The sequence below is a fragment of the Muntiacus reevesi genome, chromosome 12, assembly GCF_963930625.1.
Source record: "Muntiacus reevesi chromosome 12, mMunRee1.1, whole genome shotgun sequence".
Lineage (NCBI taxonomy): Eukaryota > Metazoa > Chordata > Mammalia > Artiodactyla > Cervidae > Muntiacus > Muntiacus reevesi.
This window is the reverse complement of record NC_089260.1, coordinates 32945935-32966065: the sequence shown is the minus strand read 5'-3', so window position 1 is coordinate 32966065 and position 20131 is coordinate 32945935.

Here is a 20131-nt window from a genome sequence, read left to right as displayed (position 1 = left end):
TCAGGAATAGCTTTGCTTTTAATGGCTCAGAATCCTCCCTGTAGTGTGGCCTTGATGTGGAGAAATCCCTGGTATTATAATGCCTTTGGACCCTTCTGAATCTCTGAGCCACCAGTGTGTGCAGTCCTGATTCTTGGACTTTTCTACTATAATCATTCTCAATCCTGAAACACAGACTCTGGGTCTTCAGGGGCCAGACTTTGGAATCAGACTGCCCATATTTAGACCTTGGCACTGAATCCTGGCTCTGTATTTACTGATTAGACTTGAATATACCTAGATTTCCTCATGCATGAAATAAGGGAAAATAATAGGATACTTGTAAGATCTTGCTGTAAATACACACACACACACACACACACACACAGAACAGTGCATTAATGAAAAGAGTTCCTTAATGCTAATTACTCACATTATTAGGGATATATGCTTATAGTTTAGTTACTTTTCTTTAATTCCTTTCTTCCTTTTTTTCCTTTTCTTCCTTCTTTTATTAAGATTTCTCCCTTGTTGTAGTTTCTTTTTCCTTATTGCCATCATTAATCTTCATCCTGTCACTATTGTTATTGTATCCAAAGAACAGGCTATAGACCCACTTGATTTTGGCAAATAAAATGGTGCTATGTATGGTGGTGAGTGGAACGTAGACAGGGTCAGTGTTAGTACTTAGATGGTACAAAAGCTAATGAATATACCTTCTTAACAACCCCTGGCCCAGAAGGAAGGTGGGTGGTGGCAGGGGCAAGATAGGAGAGGCGTGAAAGAGGAGGAAGGAGGGAGAAGATGGGAGGAGAACAGGGTGAAGAAGAGCCACAGAAAACCCTGAGGGAGACATACCCACAATGTCCAGAACATAAGCATGAGTTATTTCCCAAAGTGCTTTACCATCTTATCACGGGGAGAATTTACCCTTGATTATAAGCACTACCGAAGTTAACACCAAAGTATAAATATGCGCATCAGGAAAACCTCCTTTTGTATCAGTGAGTGAGGTGGAGACCAAGAGAACAATGGAAGCTTTAGGGGAATGAGATGAGCAGGTTGATACAGTATCAGTTAATGGGGTGAATCTGACAGATGAAAAGAGCACTGACTGGGGGGAGGAAAGTCAGACACCATTCCACCTTTGGGGTGGGGAACAGCTGCATCATCTTGGTCACAACAAGCTACGGTGTGTCTTGCTGTCTGGATGGCATCGATGAGACTGAAAAAGCCTTATTTTGGTTTTTAGGTGACACCACGGACTGCAGAGCGAAACGTTTTCATCTGGAACTGGGGAGATGGGTCTGAAACCCAGAAAAACTGACCCATTATTTAAAAATAGTGCTGCGATGAACATTGGGGTGCACGTGTCTCTTTCAGATCTGGTTTCCTCGGTGTGTATGCCCAGAAGTGGTATTGCTGGGTCATATGGCAGTTCTATTTCCAGTTTTTTAAGAAATCTCCACACTGTTTTCCATAGCGGCTGTACTAGTTTGCATTCCCACCAACAGTGTAAGAGGGTTCCCTTTTCTCCACACCCTCTCCAGCATTTATTGCTTGTAGACTTTTGGATAGCAGCCATCCTGACTGGCGTGTAATGGTATCTCATTGTGGTTTTGATTTGTATTTCTCTAATAATGAGTGATGTTGAGCATCTTTTCATGTGTTTGTTAGCCATCTGTATGTCTTCTTTGGAGAAATGTCTGTTTAGTTCTTTGGCCCATTTTTTGATTGGGTCATTTATTTTTCTGGAATTGAGCTGCAGGAGTTGCTTGTATATTTTTGAGATTAGTCCTTTGTCTGTTTCTTCATTTGCTATTATTTTCTCCCAATCTGAGGGCTGTCTTTTCACCTTACTTATAGTTTCCTTTGTAGTGCAAAAGCTTTTAAGTTTCATTAGGTCCCATTTGTTTAGTTTTGCTTTTATTTCCAATATTCTGGCACTGTTTATAATAGCCAGGACATGGAAGCAGCCTAGATGCCCATCAGCAGATGAATGGATAAGGAAGCTGTGGTACATATACACCATGGAATATTACTCAGCCATTAAAAAGAATTCATTTGAATCAGTTCTAATGAGATGGACGAAACTGGAGCCCATTATACAGAGTGAAGTAAGCCAGAAAGATAAAGAACATTACAGCATACTAACACATATATACGGAATTTAGAAAGATGGTAACGATAACCCTATATGCAAAACAGAAAAAGAAACACAGAAGTACAGAACAGACTTTTGAACTCCGTGGGAGAAGGTGAGGGTGGGATGTTTCAAAAGAACAGCATGTATATTATCTATGGTGAATCAGATCACTAGCCCAGGTGGGATGCATGAGACGAGTGCTCGGGCCTGGTGCACTGGGAGGACCCAGAGGAGTCGGGTGGAGAGGGAGGTGGGAGGGGGGATCGGGATGGGGAATACGTGTAACTCAATGGCTGATTCGTGTCAATGTATGACAAAACCCACTGAAATGTTGTGAAGTAATTGGCCTCCAACTAATAAAATAAAATTAAAAAAAAAAAAAAAAAAAAAAAAAAAAAAAAATAAAAATAGTGGAATGAGCTCCCTGGCTAGGAGAGGGGTCGGGAGATGGACAACCAGGTTGGGACACGGACTCGTGTTATCCCACTAAGCTCCAGCATGCTTCATCAGCCTCTGGACAAGAGTGGGCACTTTCTCCTCGCTCGCTTATAGCCTGGCCCTGTGACCTGACCCTTGGCAGAAGGAGAGTTTGGGTTCTTCCCCATCTCACCCTGGAACTTCAGAAAACTGCTTACCCTTGTAACGACTCAGCTTCCTCATCTGCAAAATGAGTGATGGAAGAATCCCTTCATATCAGGTTGGTGTTATTAAATTATTTATTGTTGACTATGCTGGGTCTTCGTTGCTGCGCAGACTTTTTCTCTAGTTGCGGTGAGTGCGGGCTACTCTACTGGGGCGTGTGGCTTCTCATTGTGGTGGCTTCTCTCATTGTGGAGCATGGGCTCTAGGGCTCGCTGGCTTCAGGAGTTGTGGCTCCCGGGCTCTAGAACACAAATTCAATAGTTGTGGCACACGAACTTAGTTGCTTTGGGGCTATGAGAGCCTCTCCCTTTAGGGACTCAACCTGGGTCTCCTGCATTGACTGGCAGGCTCTCTACCACTGAGCCACCAGGGAAGCCCAGGTTAGTTTTAAAAAAGTTTTAAAGAAGCCCAGGTTAGTATTAAAAAATAGTGTCCTCTGGAAACCTTTCAAGGACAATGGCCTGAAGGGATGGCCAGAGTGGGAATAGGTTGTGTTTCAGTTTTCCTTACATCCCGCCCGCCGCCACCAGCCCCACCACCATTGAGAGCAGCTTTTTCTTCCGTGAACTATGTGTTTGCACTGCAGGGCAATATTTGGTCTGCAAATGGCTTTTCAAGGCTAAGATTGAAAATCCACCAGCGTTGGCCATCTCTCGCATTGCTTCTGCCTCTTACTTTCTGTTTCTCACGAGGTGACATCAGAGTATGCCCTGCTGAAGACAAGGTGGGAAGAGGGGCCAGATAGAAGTAAATTGGAAAAATGAGTAAGTGGAGGGTACAGAGGCTTGGGCTGAGGGAACCTGCATCGCGTGCTTGGGAGGAGGCGAGGAAAGGTCTGCATCTTGCTCGCGGGGATTGTTCCCCCCGTGCACCCCCGCCCCCCGCCTCCTTCCCAGTGGTGCCTCTCAGGTGCAGAATTAACCCCTCCTGCTTCCAATTGTGGGCAGAATCCAGTTTGGAGCACCTATTTCTTACTGAGAGTGTGCTATGTAGTCTGTACAAGGACAATGATAAAAATAGGTGCTGTTAATCGCCCTATCTGGGATACAAGTTACAGGATTGAGTCACTGCAGGGCTGGTTGCTGTAAATGTCCAGCTCTCTCTCTCTCTCTTTTTTAAAAATAATTTTATATATTTTTTTATGTTTGGTTGCACTAGGTCTTCAGTGCTTCACATGGGCTTTCTCTTCTTGTGACGAATGGGGGCTACTCTTCGCTGGGGTGCACGAACTTCCCAGCGTGGGGCTTCTCATGTTGCAGAGCACAGGCTCAGTTGGTTGTGGTGCCCAGTGGCTTCCAGGCTTAGTTGCTCCAAGGCCTGTGGAATCTTCCCGGCCCAGGGGTGGAACCCATTTCCTCTGCATTGGCAGTCAGATTCTTACGTACTGTGCCACTAGAGAAGTCCTACTAAGCTTTCTTTCTCTCCAGTTGATGGCAGAGGTTCAGATAGTAGCATATTTTTGTTGATATAATGGGTTTACATTGATTAAATTATTGGCATTCAAAATACGTGGATTCTAGAAATCTCATTAATATTGTGGAAACCCCTCTTGTATTTGCATAGAGCACAGCAATCCAGGGAATACAGCAGTCTGAACTCTTCACAGAGGTGCCCGCAGCTTGATTCTGAAACTGCCCTTCGTCTGGCAATTGTTTCTGCGATTGCCTGATTCATCCTCTAAAATTAACAGAATCTCTACTTCCAGAACACTGCAGCTTTGGTTTATGCAATGGCATGGTCAGAATAAAAGGGCAAAGTTCTGGGAGTTCATCCAGGTTATAGAGCAGGTTGTATGCCTCCTTTGTCCCTTTGCCGGCTTTGGTTTAAGGCCTGTTTCTATGGAATAAAGCCTGGGAGCAAAGTTTTAGGAGTAGAAACGTACACGTTTCTGTAATCAATTTACATGTTACTACTCAAACTGTGATGGATGCAATCAGCAGCATAGTTTTTCCCTGGGAGTTTGTTAGAACTACAGAATCAGACCTACCCCAGACCTACTGAATCAAAATCAGTATTTTAATGGGATCCCAGGCATTCATGCATGTTCTGTTACAGACTTCACCTACTTTGGAGTTTTAGTTGTTGATACCAAAACAGTCCATTAATTGTGAAGCATGAGATTGGCTTAGGCCGGTTTGCAACAGAAGGCAAGGAGAATTCCCAAGGATTTTATGCTGGGATCTTTCTGCAAGGAGCTAGAAAAGAAGAAGGGAAGAGAAGCAGGGACAGAAATAAAGCTTAGTTGAGGTTGTGAACTCACAGGCTTCCATAAACAAGGTCAGTAAGGGAAATGGAAAGTAGGGGTCATGGGGGGCCACTGAGAACTGGAGAATGCGTGCCTCTTTCAAACACGGCTGCCACTGCTCAGATCTGGATGGTTGCTGTCCTGAAGTGTGGGCTCAACGTTGTCAGACCTTCTGACTTTTTCAAGAGTCTGGAATATACATTTTAATGGAGAATTCCCTGATTTTTATTCAGTGGGGTCCAGTAGACTAAATATAATTCTATCAGCTAGTAACAACTGAGTGTACTCAGTCACTAACTCTTTAAAAGGGCTGTGTCAAGTCATTTCTTCTCTCTGTATTTCTATGTGTGCATTCCTTCCATGGGTTATTACTAGAGAACATGTAATTTTCCAAATGCATTAGGATAATAACCATGTGCTTGGGAGACCTGAGCCAAAGGCTCTGAGAATATATCCCTGGTTTCAGTTGGAGGTGATACCCCTTGGAAAGCCCGTTACCTGCAGTTTTTTAACGGGCTCTCAATTTTCTGATGGTGAATCCAAGGGTTTCACACTACTTAACCATCTATTGCTATGTGAACAGGTTACTAAGCTTTGCAGTTTGAGGGTATATAACTGAGTTCAGAGTTGAGGTGTTTAATAGAGTTTTGTTTCTCTAGAGAGATACCAGGCATGGGGGGAGCAGTGGGAGAAGGTGGGAGGGCTCAGAACCGCCAGATGAATGTAGTGAGCAGCTTCCCTGGGGATGTGCCTCCAAAGGGAATCATTTTCAAGATGTTGTCTAAAGATCCCCTGTATTAAAGTAACTTGGAGTGCATTTTTGAAACGCAGACTCTTAGGTCTACAGGAGTAGATAGATACAGACTCCTGCGACTACGAATCTGCTAAATAAAATCCAGGGAATGAAGCCATGGAAAAAAATCTCACAGATACTTCAGATCATAGCAATATCATTTCAGTGAGATAATACTGGGTGGTATCTGATTGTTCTTCATTTCTACTGAGCACAGAGTAAAAAGAAAAGCACTTATCTACTGTGAAAAGAGTGAGGGTGTATTGGAAAGGACAATAGGATTGAGATGCTTGGGTGATGGTATCATGTCATCTAGAGAGCACCCTGACTTAGACCAGGTACGCGTGTTGCGCAGTAAGCTGGTTCTCTAGCGAGAATAATGCTCTGATTTGTAGTGTTTCCCTAGTTCTGTTGTATAGATACTCCCACCATGGCCAGTGTCTTGCCATCAACATGTCATCACTGAATGAGAAGTTGGGAGGGAACATGAAGAGCTTGCTTTCATGAGCCTGTGCCAGCTGATTCCAGCTGACCACAGATAGCTACTCACAGAGCAGCCCTAGAGGGAAATGGAAGTGCAGGGAACAATGATAAGTGCTTCTTGAAATGAGAGCCAGCTCTGTCAAACTCTAACCTTTGTAAGTGTGCAGACACTGTGGATGTTGGCCCAGTTACTATTTTCTGCTTCCTTCCTGGCAGAGCCAGCCTCCGATGACAATGGTTAAAATGTTAGATACCCACTTACCCAGTATCTCTATGGTGCCAGGTGGTCATGCCATTCATTCCTGCCAAATAGATTTAAAGAGAGTATGTTAGGAAGTGGGGCTTCCCTGGTGGTTCAATGATAAAGAACCTGCCTGCCAGTGCAGGAGTTGGGGGTTTGATCCTTGGGTCAGGAAGATTCCCTGGAGAAGGAAATGGCATCTGGCTCTAGTATTCTTGCCTGAAAAATCCCATGAACAGAGAAGGCTGGCAGTCTACAGTTCATGGGGTAGCAAAGATTGTACATGACTGAGCGACTGAGCATGCACACACACATGTGTTAGGGAATTCAGGGTAAAATTTTCTTCCCTGATGAAGAATTGTGCTGTGACCAAAGAAGTCCTAAATCCCCTCTGTCTTGCTTGTGGTCTGGTGGTGTAAACATGTAGTGCCTGGAGCTATAGCAGCCATCACACAACCACCATGAGGCAAGAAGCCTAAAGACTGTGAGCCAACATGTCAGGGGTGGAAGGGAGGAAGGATGAATACAGCCAGGGTCCTTGATGTCATTGTTCATCTGCTGACCCAACCTTGGGACCCAGACTCCTTGTTCTGGAGGGTAACTAGAAGTGTTTTTGTTTAAGCCATTGTTAGATGTTCTGTTGCTTGTTATTCAAACTATCCTAAGTGATACACAAGTTATGTAATCTCTCTGAACCTAAAATTTCTCATCTAAAAAGTGAGGTCAGCACCACCTAGGAGAATTGGAGGCAACTAAATAATTTGGTACATAAATCACCTGACAAAATGCCACCTCAGAATAGATAGTCAGCATATTTTAGCTAAATGCAAAGAAAAACTGGGAGTTTGATGCACTGTATTTGGCCAAATGTGAATATTGCCACGGCTGTTTGATAAACCTTCTCATGTATAGAGTTAACATACAATGATTTTTTTTTCTTTTGCTTTACATTGGTTTATGTTATTACTCTGGAGAAGAAAATGGCAGCCCATTCCAATATTCTTGCCTAGAGAACCCCATGGACAGAGGAGCCTGGCAGGCTATGGTCCATGGGGTCGCAGGAGTTGGACACGAATTAGCAATTAGAGAGAGAGAGATGTTATTACTTTGTAAATATCATGTATGGGTAAATATGCATATCCACATTTATGTTTTTTCTTCAACTGTCATTTTCACTGCTTAGTTGGGGAGCAGACTATTTCTCCTTTTTCTGGGAAGGAAGGGAGATTATCACAGTTGACTTTAAAGGCTCAGAAAACAGTCTGGATATATACAATAGCTACCCATTTAAGAACTCTTTCTATGTCTGTCTAGGCTGGTTTAAGCCTCATCATATCAGGTTTCCCTGGCAACATTTTCCAAGTTTGTATAAGCTTCAGCAGACCAGACTTTACCAGAACCTTGGACAGGATGCTCATTGATCTACTATGCAAACACTGAAACCCCGTCTTCCTCCTAGATGGAGGAAATACATTCCCTGGTGAAGTTTCCTCTCTTTTGTTACCCATCTCTTTGTCCTTTCAGAAGTAGCTGCTCTCACAGACTCCTGGGTGGTTGCTGAAATTGGCTTTATTTTTCTGCTTCTTAGAAAGCAATCAACTTGTCTATGAAAATCATCTTCCATTGTCAGGCCAACAATGGCTCTTGCAGCCTCTTCTGTGTCTTCAAGTGGAATTCAAAAGGCATTGGTCTCTTCCAATTCCAAAGGGCCAGAAGGCAGCCGAGGCTCAGCTCCTGAAGTACCTGATGAAAGTACTCCTGTGTCTTTCTTCCTTCTCAAGGAAGTACACAAAATGGCCCTTTCTCACTGGAAATTTTCAAGAGCAGTGGAGTAGACCACTTCTTGTATGTTCCTCGTATCCACTTTTTTTTTGCAGCACACTACACTTCAAGATGCAGAGACCCACATGTTTGGTAACAGTGACTGTGGGCTGGTCAGGCATAGGCTGGTGATGAATCGGACCAGCTTCCAAGGGAGGCAACCCTGGGCATGAGGTCATATGGTTGTGTGTGTATATTAGTTGCTCAGTCATGTCCTACTTGTTGCAACCCCTTGGACTGTAGCCTGCTGTCCATGGAATTCTCCAGGCAAGACTACTGGAGTGGGTTATCATACCCTTCTCCAAGGGATCTTCCCCACCCAGGGATCAAACCCAGATCTCCCACATTGCAGGCAGATTCTTTACCATCTGAGCCACCAGGGAAGCCCCATATGGTTGTTCTCACCAAATCCAGAACCAGAACATGGCTCAAAACACATCTTTCATAACTAGTGGAAACTCCTGGAGGCAGATGCTCAGCACAGACTGTTCAAGTCTTACGACTTCTCAACTTCATGATGGAACATGGTACACATTCAGTAGAAACTGTACTTTGACTTCTGATCTCTTCCCCAGCCCAGGGATATGCAGTGTGATAACTCCCTGTGATGCAGGGCCTCTACAGCAAGCCCCAGCTCCTAGTCAACCACATGGTCACAAGGGTAAACAACTGATCCACCTTTATACCCACACCACCATTCTGCTTGTCACTTTAGGTACAAAAGTGCTGCTAAAGGCAGTTCACCCTCTACTAAGAGGTAAGGAGGAGGTAAAACCCCTTCTCACTCAGTTTTTTTTTATTCTGTGGCCAGTCATGGCTTGAAGAGCATATCAAACACTGCCAAGGGCCCTTGGATCACAGGTCTTACTGATTTCTAGCTAACAGACCTTGCAGAGTGAAGTACTGTGCTCTGCCAAAGAATTGCACTCATTTGCTAGATGCATTTGGATTCTCCTTACAGTGAAATGCCTTGAGTATGCCTGTTGGCTTCTGAGCAAGGATGTAACTAGAGACAGGAAAAGATAGAAAAACAGGAGGAAGAAAGTGCAAAGGATGCCTGGGGGCAGGACATAAAAAGGGAAATGTTGTTAGTTCTATTTTTTGATAAGGCCTTCTTTTACCTTTCCATGACTTGCCTGTTCAAATAGTCCTTCTCACTGCAGAATGAGAAAATAATGTACAGGGTAATACATCTCCTTCTGTGAAAGCAAGCCGATTCCACTCTCATGTTCTAGCAAGTCATAGTTCTTAAATAATGCCGGTCCTTCCACTGCAGCTAAGGGAAGACAGTGGGCCACAGCAGGAATCCTTGACATTTACTAAGCACTTGTGTGAACCAGGCCTGTGCTAAGTGCTATACAGATACACATCATACCAAGTGTCTGTGTGTCTGTCTGTCTGTAAGGGTTCAACTGGTTGCTAAGGCCAAGGTCTTCCAGAGGCATTCAGATTATAATACTGCATACATTGGTCTATATTTTACCCATGTTTTTGTGTCTTTTATCTCATATACTGGTTAAGAATGAGGACCTCAGAGCCAGATTGAGATTTGAATACAGTTCAGGTACTTTCTAGCTGCATAACCTAGAGCAAGTGGTTTAACTTCCCTGGGGTTCCATTTCTTGGTTTATAAAGTAGGAGAATTAATAGTTCCTATTTCATGAAGTTGTGCAGATTAAATGAGTTATTACATGGGCCTGGCACACAAAATCTATCATTTTCATTGATTCTCTATGATTCATCCTCCAAGGAAAATATAGTCATTGCTTTCAGTATTTACCTTCTTTCTAGTATGTGCTTAAGGTTCTTGATCTATAAAAAGGGAATATTATATGTCTCATGTGCATGTGTGCTCAGTCGCTCAGTTGTGTCTGACTGCAGCCCCATGGACTGTAGTCCTCTAGGCTTCTCTGTCCTTGGGATTCTCGAGGCAAGAGTACTGGAATGGGTTGCCATTTCCTCCTTCAGGGAATCTTCCTGACCCAGAGGTCGAACCCATATCTTCTCCGTCTTCTGTATTGGCAGACAGAATCTTTACCACTGAGCCACCTGGGAATATGATTGTTTTAATGACTCTGCATCCATTTGAATGGAGAGTTCCAAAGAATAGCAAGGAGAGATAAGAAAGCCTTCCTCAGTAATCAATGCAAAGAAATAGAGGAAAACAACAGAATGGGAAAGACTAAAGATCTCTTCAAGAAAATTAGATTCCAAGGGAACATTTAATGCAAAGATGGGCACAATAAAGGACAGAAATGGTATGGACCTAACAGAAGCAGAAAATATTAAGACGAGGTGGCAAGAATACACAGAAGAACTATATAAGAAAGATCTTCATGACCCAGATAACCACGATGGTATGATTACTCACCTAGAGCCAGACATTCTGGAATGCAAAGTCAAGTGGGCCTTAGGAAGCATTACTATGAACAAAGCTAGCAGAGGTGATGGAATTCCAGTTGAGCTATTTCAAATTCTAAAAGATGATGCTGTGAAAGTGCTGCACTCAATATGCCAGCAAATGTGGAAAACTCAGCAGTGGCCACAGGACCAGAAAAGGTCAGTTTTCATTCCAATCCCAAAGAAGGGCAATGCGAAAGAATGTTCAAACTACTGCACAATTGCACTCATCTGACATGCTAGCAAAGTAATGCTCGAAATTCTCCAAGCCAAGCTTCAATGGTGCGTGAACCATGAACTTCCAAATGTTCAAACTGGATTTAGAAAAGGTAGAGGAACCAGAGATCAAATTGCCAACATCCACTGGATCATTGAAAAAGCAAGAGAGTTCCAGAAAAACATCTTGACTACACCAAAGCCTTTGTCTGTGTGGATCACAACAAACTGTGGAAAATTCTTAGAGAGCTGGGAATTCCAGACCACCTGATCTGCCTCTTGAGAAACCTGTATGCAGGTCAGGAAGCAACAGTTGGAACTGGATACGGAACAACAGACTGGTTCCAAATAGGGAAAGGAGTACGTCAAGGCTGTGTATTGTCACCCTGCTTATATGCAGAGTATATCATGAGAAATGCTGGGCTGGCTGAAGCACACACTGGAATCAAGATTGCTGAGAGAAATAGCCATAACCTCAGATATGCAGATGACACCACCCTTATGACAGAAAGCAAAGAACTACTAAAGAGTCTCTTGATGAAAGTGAAAGAGGAGAGTGAAAAAGCTGGCTTAAAGCTCAACATTCAGAAAACTAAGATCATGGCATCTGGTCCTATAACTTCATGGCAAATAGATGGGGAAACAATGACAGATTTTGTTTTTTGGGCTCCAAAATCACTGCGGATGGTGACTGCAGTCATGAACTTAAAAGATGCTTGCTCCTTGAAAGAAAAGCTATGACCAACCTAGACAAAGATATTAAAAAGCAAAGATATTACTTTGCCAACAAAGGACCATCTAGTCAAGGCTATAGTTTTTCTAGTAGTTATGTATGGATATAAGAGTTGAACTATAAAGAAAGCTGAGGCCGAAGAATTGATGCTTTTGAACTGTGGTGTTGGATAAGACTCTTGAGAGTCCCGTGGACTGCAAGGAGATCCACCCTGTCATTCCTAAAGGAAATCAGTCCTCAATATTCATTGGAAGGACTGATGCTGAAGCTGAAACTTCAATACTTTGGCCACCTGATGAGAAGAACTGACTCACTGGAAAAGACCCTGATGCTGGGAAAGATTGAAGGCAGGAGGAGAAGGGAATGACAGAGCATGAGATGGTTGGATGGCATCAACTGACTTGATGAACATGAGTTTGAGTAAACTCCAGGAGTTGGTGATGGACAGGGAAGCCTGGCATGCTGCAGTCCATGGGGTTGCAAAGAGTCAGACACGACTGAGAGACTTCACTTTCACTTTTCACTTTCATGCATTGGAGAAGGAAATGGCAACCCAATCCAGTGTTCTTGCCTGGACAATATCAGGGACGGCGGAGCCTGGTGGGCTGCTGTCCATGGGGTCGCACAGAGTTGGACACGACTGAAGCGACTTAGCAGTAGCAGCAGCAACAATATATTAAAGTATTACCCTCTATATTATGTATGTAAAGTATTACACCTATCTGTTCAGAGTGCCTTCTATAAATGAGTTTGAACTTCTCTTGAGGTCGTGGTATGGAAACTTATTCTAAGATTTTTGTTTTATCTTTAATTTTGTGGGTGCCAATCAATAATAATGCATTTATTAAGTATAAATTTACTTATTAATATGTGAATTACTTTGACCTCAAAAGTATTGTTTCTTGCATCAAGTATAATGAAAAAAGAGAAATAACTTTTTAAGGCAACATGCAAAGTTGAAAGATCATTTCCTAATCAGTAAAAACTTATGAACCAAAATGAACTTTGATTCAAACAAAAGTGAAAGTGTTAGTTGCTCAGTTGTGTCCGACCCCGTGGACTGTAGCCTACCAGGCTCTTTTGTCCATGAGATTTTCCAGGCAAGAATACTGGAGTGGGTTGCCATTCTCTTCTCCAGAGGATCTTCCCAATCCAGGAATCAAACCCCCAAACTTGACCACTACTAATTGAATATCTGTGATGGTCATAGTACTCTGTTGACTAGAGAAAGAGGGAAAATTAATCCAAACCCCAGAGAGGTTTCCATCTCCCCAGGCAGACAAAGAACACACATGAGGCCGCAACATAAAGAGCAGAAGGTAGGGCATGATTGACCTACAAGGCCACTGAGTTCAGAGACGGTGGAAATCAGTGTGAATGCTGTTAGGGCCGGCAGTGGGTTCAGAAGAGCCTTGAAGAATTATTAAGGATTTAACCAAACAGAAGAAGAGTGCGCAGGGCATCCAGGTTGAGGAAGAGGATAAGCCAGTGCTGGATTCACCAGCATGTGACATAGAAAGGCTGGAAGTAGAGCCTTCTGAAAGGGAGCTGTCAACTATCTGGGTCTGGTCCCAGGAAGGTTAGCGTTTAGAATGAAACAGCCAGAGACTGGAGACTGATGGGACTGAAGTGATAGACGGAAACAGATGGAATCGAAAAAGCTCAGGGTAGGGGGAGAGTTGGGCTTCCCAGGTGGCGCTAGTGGTAAAGAACCTGCCTGCCAATGTAGGAGACCTAAGAGGGAAGGGTTTGATCCCTGGGTCAGGAAGATCCCCTGGAGGAGGGCATGGCAATCCAGTATTCGTGCCTGGAGAATTCCATGGACAGAGGAGCCTGGTGGGCTACAGTCCATAGGGTTGCACAGAGTCAGACACAACTGAAGTGACTTAGCATGCACCAGAGGAAGAGTTAGGGATTTGCTGACAGAGAAAATGACAATGGCAATGTATCTACTTGAGCTTTGAAATTTCCTCAGTGTGAGGAAACTTGAGTGCTACTTTGCTGCAGGCAGTTGAAGGAAGAACTGGCTGCAGAGAGGGGGAAATAAATGATGATGAATTGCAACCTTTATTTTGAACTGAATTCCACATAGAGGTAAGGATATCTAACATTTAGGTATTCCTTTCCCTTCTCTGTGGAGGCACAAGACTACACCCTTATTTCATTCTATCCTTGTAAATGGCCAAGTAGATTGTTAAGTGAAGCAGTGGTAGATTTAAAGTATTTAGCTTTTGTAAATATAAACTTAACAGTTTTCAAAAAACAAAGATCATGGTATCTGGTCCCATCACTTCATGGGAAATAGATGGGGAAACAATGGAAAGAGTGACTCCAAAATCACTGCAGATGGTGACTACTGCCATTAAATTAAAAGATGCTTGCTCCTTGGGTGAAAAGCTATGACCTACCTAGACAGCATATTAAAAACCAGAGACATTACTTTGCCAACAAAGGTCCAACTAGTCAAAGCTATGGTTTTTCCAGTAGTCACTTATGGATGTGAGAGTTGGATCATAAAGAAAGCTGAGCACCGAAGAGTTGATGCTTTTGAACTGTGGTATTGGAGGAGACTCTTGAGAGTCGCTTGGACTGCAAAGAGATCAAACCAATCCATCCTAAAGGAAATCAGTCTTGAATATTCATTGGAAGGACTGATACTGAAGCTGAAGCTCCAATACTTTGGCCACCTGATGTAAAGAACTGACTTATTGGAAAAGACCCTGATGATAGGGAAGAAGGGGAGGGGGAGACAGAGGAGAAGGGGGCGACAGAGAATGAGATGGTTGGATGGCATTACTGACTCTTTGGACATGAGTTTGAGCAAGCTTTGGGAGTTGGTGATGGACAGGGAAGCCTGGCGTGCTGCAGTCCACAGGGTCGCAGTTTTGGACATGACTGAATGACTGAACTGAACTGAAATATAAACTTTGCAGTTTTCACATCTGTTAAAAAATAAGATCCATATAACATACTACTTGTCCCTTGTACAGAGAGGAAAACCAAGTCATAAGCAAGCTGAAAAATTTGCCCAAAGGAACAGTTGTGCATGCATCAGTCACCCAGTTGCATCTGACTCTTTTGCGACCCTTTGGACTATATCCCACCAGGCTCCTTTGTCCATGGAACTTTTCAGGCAAGAATACTGGAGTGGGTTGCCATTTTCCTCCTCCAGGGAATCTTCCAAACCCAAGTATTGTATCCCTGTCTCCTGAATCTCTGCATTGCATGCAGATTCTTCATGTGCTGAGCCATCGGGGAAGCCCAAAGGAACAGCAGGTAAGCAGCAAAGCTGGAATATAAGGAGTTTGTCTTTAAGACTCACACCCTTGCCAGCTATTCAGGAGTCAGTCTCCTAGGGTGAGAATTCTCTGAGAGCTGAGATGTTACTCTCACGATCTAGAAGCATGAGACGCTTCACTATCTTCTCCTCTCCTCTTCCCTACAAATATAGTATCTTGTAAACAAGTAAATAACCCAGTGCTTGTGCAAAAATCCTTCAGAGGTTTAGGGAAAAAATACATGCTCAAAACAGAAGCTAACAGGCCCAGGGAATGCCCCAAACTCTCTGACCTCACACGGCCAACAGACTGTATTTCTCCAACCTTGTGTGGATTGACAAGAGCAAGCAACATGTAGGAATCCATCAAAAAGAGCAAGGTAATAAATGCGCTACAATTCTATTTTATGCTTTAGTTATTTCTTACCTGGACTACTGTTAGCACCTTGGCAGGTCCTTGTCATTCATCCATCTTGCTTTTACTGTCTATTCAAAACATAGAAGCACATTAAATTTTCTCCCCCACCAACTGTAAGTCTCAAACCACCCTTTGCGCAGGCAATTATACCAGTTTTCTATTTCATCAGAGAATTCAATTTAAAATTTTAGTGCCAGTGGTTCAGATACTTATTTCATACATAACTTCAGGTTTGTATGGTGTTAATTTACATTTACGTTTCCGTTCATACCTTGCATTCTTTAATTGATTTATTTGTTAACGATGCCATCTGTAGATTTTAAGTACTGAGCTTTCACAAATGGCTTTTCTTCCCCCTCCCAAAGCTGTTTTGAAAACTATTTCCCTCACCTTATTGCAATTAAAGCTGAGCTACATTCTTGTTTCCGGAGTGGAACATTTTTAAGGCATTGCCTTCTTGTATCTTTAGGTTGTTACAAGTCTGGGCATAGATAGAAGTAATTTTTTAACCACAGAGATACTCTTTACCTGTGGAACGCCTGGGAAGGAGACCTCTAACTTGACTTCTGTTATCTGCTGTATAGGAACCAAGAAAATCTAACTCTCTGTACTATAAAACCAGGCCATTGATTCTTTGGGTTGGTTGCTGAGCCTCTAATTTGTAAAGAAGTCATCTGAGAAGCCTGGAGTTTGTGTATATGGACAGCTCTCTTCTAGCTTGAATTCTGTAACCTTTGAGCAAAGGGTCCTTTCTCTCTTGGTATATCCACCTCCTTACCTGGTGCCCAGAGCCTGTAGGTGATCTACAAATGGCTGTTAAATGAATAAATTATAAATCCAGGTTAGTTATTTTATCAGTCTTAAGACATGGCCATGTTCAGCATGGAATGAGGAACAAGTGTCTTGTTTTCTCTTTTGTTTTCACTCAACCTCTCTAATGTCTTGAAATGGTTATGACCTGTAAGGACAGAAGATCATGCATCAGACTGATTTTCCCTTACCTCTAAAAGTTGTTGACTAGATGGCGTTCTCTCTTCAGTTTTTCCTTAGTCAGTTTGATTGTGACTGAGAAGAGTGAGGGCTCTTTGCCCCTGACACATGAGAGTGTACAGTCAAAAATACCTTGGTTTCCAACCTAGAACCTATTATAAGGAGTGAAGTAAGTCAGAAAGAGTAAGATAAATATCATATTCTAATGCATAATCTAGAAAAATGGTACTGAAGAATTTACTTACAGGGCAGCAGTGGAGAAACAGACATAGCGAATAGACTTGTGGACTTGGGGAGAGGGGAGGAGAGGGTGAGATGTATGGGAAGAGTAACATGGAAACTTACATTACCATGTGTAAAATAGATAACCAAGGGGAATTTGCTGTATGGCTCAGGAAACTCAAACAGGGGCTGTGTATCAACCTATAGGGGTGGGATGGGGAGGGAGATGGGAGAGTTCAAAAGGGAGGGGATATATGTATTCCTATGGCTGATTCATGTTGAGGTTTGACAGAAAACAACAAAATTCTGTAATTCTGGAATGCAATTATGCTTCAATGAAAAATAAATTAAAAAATACCTTGGTGTATAGGTGAGTTTTAGGGTTTTGTCCTCTTGAAGTTCTTTGCTACAAATATTTAATTGTTACTGGAAAAATCAATCCTTCCAGATTATTTCCATGCTCATAAATCTACATAGAACAATGCCTCTTACCTTGGCTGAAGGTTGGAATCACTTGGGAGCTTTAAAATACATTGCTGCCTGGATCCCACTCTAGCCACCCTGATTGAATTGGCCTGGGACATGGCTTCGGCACAGGAGTTTTAACATTTTTCCAGTTGATTCTAATGTTCAAGCCAAGGTTGAGAACTACTCATGTAGAGCATTATTTTTAAATACTTAAAAGGATAGAACTCTAATTATGGCATGAAACATTTTATATCAATACTGCTATTTTTAAGAATTTTTTATGTTAAAATACTCATGACTATCACTGAACTGCATAGAAAAAAATGTTTTTCCAGTGCACTTGGATAACTTGTCATTAAATATGCATATATTTAGACCCTACCGTAGAGATTCTGATTCAGTAAAGTTGCGCTAAGTCGAAAATCAGCATTTTTAAGTGCACCCCACTTGATTCCTGTGTTTGCTGAGCTTGACAACGTACTGCTTCAAAAAGTCATCTGAATAAATTAAAACAAGTTAAGGTAGTTCTGGACAACCTTAGGCTCATGCCACTTGGTGATCTTGTGATCCTGTGTCATAGAAGAGTAAGACTTCAAAGTACAGAGAAAATATAGGTTTTCTTTTTCCCTTTAAGTTTTGAACTGTTTGGGGAATGCAAATTACATATTGACAACAGTAAGAATTTTCCCCCCCAAAATGCATGCATGAATGAATCATCAGTACATTCATACATTTAGTGATATAAAAGCATTAGTATACAATTCAACCCTATGTAAAAAGATAAAGATATTAACTTAAATATATTAACTCTACTTCAAGTTTTTAAAAAAGATATGAAAGAATTCAAGACTGCTTCCATGTTAAAAATACATACACATCTGGAATACCTTTCAATTTAGTCTTAAGAAAAACAGTCCTTGGACCAAAAATGTTTTAAAGGAATAGGAAAAATTTTAAGGCATCTAGTTATGTTGCACAAATTTAAGAATACTCAGGATAACAAAGTCTTTGAGCTTTAGGACGAAGTACACATTTTAGTTGAAGGCTGAAAGACTCCTCTATCTAGCTTAAACTTCCTTGGGAATTTAAGGAAAAGAAAATGAATTACTGAAACTGGAACTACATCAAAATGTCAAGTTAACACATTTTGGCTTGTAATGGTGCCAAAGGATCTAATGCTTGAATGATGAAGGCCTTAGGTTTCCAAATCATTTTAAAGATAATTTCATTACCAGGATGCTAGAGCTTTCATTTTATTTTTTTCTTAGCTCTTTTCTATTTCTGTTTTAACCCATGCAAGGCTAACCAAGACCTGATAAGATCACATTGCAGTTTATTGAAAAACTTGCAAAATAAAACAAAAAACTGCAAAGAAAAATGTCAACACAGAAGACTACAAATAGAGAAAAAAAATTAACAATTTTCTCATGATAGTCAGTGATGCATTTAGTTTTCTCTAAACTTTTGTTAGGTTTTTGAGAGTTGAGTAACTTACGTTATCTGAGAGAGTATTAGAACCAAGGAAGAACAGCAGTGGACTGTGGTTGCCATTGTTAGGTTTTTCTAACAAATTTTTCTTATTGGTTCTTTTCCTCCTGGTATGTGTTCCATGCTCAGTAACTTTTCCATGATTTTCACACCCAATTCCTAGCCAGAGAGATGGGCTTATAACCTGGGTGATCTAACCATAGTACCCAGGTACAGAACAGTTGGTCCAAAGGTTGGTTCCATGACCAAGTTGTGCTCATCAGTGTCCACTCTAGTTCTTAACATAAGAGTGGGAGAAGGGGCCCAGACTCTGGGGTCAGGGCATGAAAAAGATGTAATAAGCCAGTGGGAGGCTGTCTTTCCCAACATATGGAGAAAGCCTGTCTACAGTAGGAGAGGATGAAGCAGAAAGAGAGCAGAAATTAGGGGTAAGCAAAGAGAATCCTAGGGCATTGAATCTTGGATCTATTTCTTGAAGCCTTGGTTTCTGCAGCTTTTCTATGCTGCTATGAGCACTGCTCTAGGATCATTTCTTGCTACACAAACTAGTAAGTTCCCTTTTTGGTTTAAGCCATTTTGAATTAGGTTTTGAACATTTGCAACTAAAATTCTAACACAGAATATAAGATCAATTAATCCCACTTATTGTACAGACAAGAAAACTGAGATTCATTTGCGCAAGGCCACACATCATGGCTGAATTATCTTTCTGGCTCTTCAGTCTCCTGGCATGCTGTCCCTCAAGGAAAAGCTGAAACTTTGTTAGGGGAGTCTGTTTTTAATAACCCTCAACACATAAGCAGGGCTTCCCAGGTGGCCCTAGTGGTAAAGAACCTGCCTGCCTATGTAGGAGACATAAGAGACATGGGTTTTATTCCTGGCTCAGGAAGATCCTCTGGAGAAGCTCATGGCAACCCACTGCAGCGTGCTTGCCTGGAGAATCCCATGGGCAGAGGAGCCTGGTGGGCTACAGTCCATGGGGTCACAGAATTGGACACGACTGAAACAACTTAGCACAACACATAGCCAGTCTCAAGTAGACTCGTGAGTGACTAGTTTTGAGGACTTCGAGAACAGAGAATTCAAGGTTCCCAGAATTTGGGGCTCCTGCTCTGTAGCTGAGTAGCTGCATTGATTCTTGCTCCACAGAGAGGCTAGCTATAGAATCAAGCCCCCAAAGATGCAACTTCCACATTGCCTTCAAGAGCTAAGTTTGTGACACCTTGAATGATCTAAGGGGTTGAGTATGATTAAAACAACAACAACAACAGAAAACCCCACTTGGTTAAAACATTTTTTATAACTGTTTTACAAGTTGTCAGTATCAAAACACTAAATTCCCAGTAGTAATCTGCAATCTACTATGCAAAGAACATACAGTGAAAACCTGTAAGAAAAACCCTTATGTGTCCACCTGATTATAGGCTAAATAAACTGTAAAACCCTTAGATACTGCAGACTGCTGGGGCAGATTGAATAACTGTCTTCTTGTCATAACCTCATATATCTTTGGGCTTCCCAGGTGGCACTGGTGGTAAAGAATCCACCTGCCAATGTAGGAGACATAGG